This window comes from Eriocheir sinensis, chromosome 26 (assembly GCF_024679095.1).
Source record: "Eriocheir sinensis breed Jianghai 21 chromosome 26, ASM2467909v1, whole genome shotgun sequence".
In the NCBI taxonomy this organism is placed as follows: domain Eukaryota; kingdom Metazoa; phylum Arthropoda; class Malacostraca; order Decapoda; family Varunidae; genus Eriocheir; species Eriocheir sinensis.
The window spans coordinates 3,033,734-3,037,840 of NC_066534.1; positions in this window are offsets into that span (position 1 = coordinate 3,033,734).

Here is a 4,107-nt window from a genome sequence, read left to right on the forward strand (position 1 = left end):
TATATATATATATATATATATATATATATATATATATATATATATATATATATATATATATATATATATATATATATATATATATATATATATATATAAGCATATAATGATATATAAGTGAACATACATAAAATTACATATACAAAAATCATTCATAATTCAATATGGCCATGGGGGTATAGATATGTTAGGTAAATATAGAAATGAAGAACTAGGGGACAAAGAACCAAGATTTAAATACCTCAATTTTCTTTTATTCTTATATATATATATATATATAGTCAGTTGTGTTGTGTATTTTCGTCGGAATTTCTTGGGGATTTGGAAACCTATACATTTTTGAAAACTAGATGGTATAAGCAATCAGAAAACCAATGTTTCCATTTGCACAGGTATCCACATGGCGGCCATCTTGGATTTTTCAAAATGGCTGCTGGAAAGTGCATATTTGTCCATATCTCTGCTTCTTAATGTCACTCAGCGTTGATGTTAACGCCTAAAACTACATTTTCAGGGGCGAGGAGTCCAATGGTACCAAAATAAATGGGCTATCTTTGACCAGAACAACTTTTGGGCACCACTTTGTTTGTTTTACCGTATCTGCTCTGTTCCATTGCTTGAATTTTCTCAATACAGCTGCATCATCAACATTGAGTATGGATGCTTGGAGGAAAAGAGGAGTGTATTGGATGCACATGTTATTCATTTTCATGACTGCAATTGGAAAGAGCTCCAAACTGGCAACATATCCGTCACCAAGAGCAGCATCCCCTTTGTGTCCATTGGGGCAGACCACGCCTGCGAACAGATCAACAAGATGATGAAGATCCACTCTGGACTCATAGGCATTTCAACCAATGCCAATGCCCGGCAGCGATTCTTCATGGCCACGCCAGAGCTTTCATGTCTCTCCAAGAATTTCAAGAGTCAACTGAACATGGACACAGACAGAAGTAAAGAGCACCATGAGCTTGGGCCAAGTGCGGTCAAGAGAGCACATCGTGCTGTTGACAAGATCAAGGCAGCCATACTCAGTCACGGAAACCCATTTACAGCTGAGGGTAACAAGCTGTACAACATCATCACCCATGCCTACATTCCTGATGAGTATGTTCCACAGATCCTGAATGCTGACATCACTGGTCAGAAGCTCTATGAAGACTATGTGACAGAGAGAATCAATGGAGAGGTCAGCATCTGGGCCCCAGTGAATAAAGAGAACAACAAGATGTTCATCTCTGGAAGCAAGAAGACAACAGTGAAAATCCGAGACAAGACTGTTGATCTGAAGGAGACAAAAGACCTGTACGGGAGGCTGATGGTTCTAGCCCGTTCAAACAGAGACATCAATCAGAAAGATGCCATCGGGAACTATGAATTCACACTGACGCCAAGGGCACTGTTTGCACCTGATGGAACAGTACTGCCGTGTCAAGACAAGTCCACATTAATCCATCTCCTCATCAAGCTGGCAAAGGACGAAGAGTCCCAAGCTGCATGTCTGGACCACCAAGATGCGATGGAAGCAGGAACCAGCAACTCTCCAAGTCGGAAGATAGCCTTGGTGGATGGCATGGTACTTGTGCAGAGGCTGACCAAGGAACCAGCAACTGTAGTGACAGTGAAGGACTTGAGCGTATGTTTCAATGACAGATTGATGTCTCTCACAAGATTATGATGAGATCGTCCTCGTCTTTGACACCTACAGGGCAGACTCTCTCAAGAGCGCAACAAGGGAAAAGCGAAGAGATGGTAAAGCTCCTGTGCAGTATCAAGTGAGAGATGACACTAACATCAAGCACATCCCGATGAGCAGGTTCCTCTCCCATGACAACACGAAGGCTGACTTGACCGGCTACCTTGCTTCCAAAACTCTGGAGTACAACATGGAATCCCCCAAGCTGATCATCACCTCTGCTTCTGGACACACCAGGAGCAACAAAGACCTGTACTTTGAGGACAACAACCACGAAGAAGCCGATACACTGCTGATCCACCAGGCAGTGTTAGCCTCTCAGAGAAACCCCTCTCACTCTCAGTTGGTCTTCTTCTCACCTGACACAGACGTCCTGGTGCTAGTCACAGCAAACTACGACATGTTACTGAAGAACACTTCAGTGTCTATGACATCTGGGGTTGTGCACATCGGAGCTGTGTGGAAAGCCCTTGGTCCTGCAAGAGCGAAGGCTTTACCTGCCTTCCATGCCTTCACTGGGGCTGACAACACCGGGCGCTTTTCCCGTGTTGGCAAGGCAACTTGGCTCCAGGCGTATCTCCGAACCGATGAGGATGTCATCAATGCGCTGCAAATGCTGGAAGAAGCAGAAGTGACTGACGGCTTGCTGTCAACGCTGGCAGGATTCGTATGTGCAGCATACGCACCCAAGGGCATCACCATCAAGACGATCCCAGAACTGCGTTGGCACCTGTTTACCAAACATATGGCGGAGAGTGACAAGCTACCCCCAACAATCGGGACTTTGAAGCAACACATCCTGAGAGTCCACATCCAGGCACGGGTGTGGGGACAGGCAGCCATCGCACACCAGGATGCACAGTTGGATCCCCTGGAGAATGGGTACTTCAAAGACGCAGATGGCCGGCTGAAACCTACTACCACAGATGTTCTCCCAGCTATAAAAGCCATCGTGGAGATGGTTAGATGCCAGTGCAAAGCAGACTGTTCTTCTGCGAGATGCTCCTGCAGAACGAAGAACTTGACCTGCACAGATATCTGTCAGTGTGGCAGCCAGTGCCAGAATGATGAGGACTCCCAGAACAATGCACATTTAAGTGATGATGAGGATGATGATGGTGACGATGAGGACATTGTGTAGAAACTATCCAGACTGAGACACCACATGCTCACTACATGTGGCCTACAAACATGCTTTTGTACCTCTGTCTCTGAAATGTAAACCTGCTTTAATAGTTCTTTTAATATAAAATGCCTACAGCTTCAGTTGGCATTGAGTTCTGTGGAAATCATCTTTGTGCTCACAATAAAAATAAGTCTATACAACAAATTGTTATTTGGGTCAGAGGTAGTCACTTTATTTTGGTTTCGTTGTATTCCTTGCCCCTAAAAATGTAGATGTAGGTGTTGAGTTCAAAGCTCTATCTTATTTAGAAGCAAAGATATGGACAAATATGCATTTTCCGGCAGCCATTTTGAAAAATCCAAGATGGCCGCCATGTGGATATCTGTGCAAATGGAAACATTGGTTTTCTGATTGCTTATGCCATCTAGTTTTCAAATATGTATAGTTTTCCTAATCCCCAAGAAAATCCCACGAAATTGGAAATTCGAACATAAGAGACCTGACTCAATACGGTCCATTATGCCCCTCCCCATCCTCGTTGTCTGCCCAAACCGACGACTTCACACACTTCACTCCCACCCTGTTTCCTGACTCCAACATTCATTTTTACGAAAAACTGAGACCACCATCTTCTTCCTGAAAAAAATTCTGCATCACACTTGCATAAAATTGTAACCGTAATGTAAAATTACACATACGAAAATCAGAGTTAAGTGAACAATGGAGTAAACATTTTCTTGCACATATTTCCCTTCAACTCCTTAGTACTCAGCTGGTTTTCGTCGCATCACTTTTTTAAGCGCAGATCCTAAATCTGCATGCTTTTCTGCTTCTGATGATATGTGGTACGTACCGAGATAAAAATATGCATAGGGTCAAAATTGCCTCTGAACATAAGCCGCGCCGTGACAGCGTTCATGCACATCGGCATTTGTTTACTTAAGTCAGACTCGCCGCTCACGCACAGCCCCAAGGCCAAGGCTTGAGGTGAGTGGCGAGCCTGACTTGAGTAAACAAAAGCCGATGCGAATGAAAGCCGTCACGGCGCGGCTTATGTTCGGAGGCGATTTTGACCCTATGTATATTTTTATATCGGGACGTACCCTACACCATCAGAAGCAGAAAAGCATGCAGATTTAGGATCTGTGCTTAAAAAAGTGATGCGACGAAAACCAGTTGAGTACTAAGGAGTTGAAGGGAAATAAGTGCAAGAAAATATGTATTCCCTACTTCATTTAACTCTGATTTTCGTATGTGTAATTTTACACTGTTGTTACAATTTTAT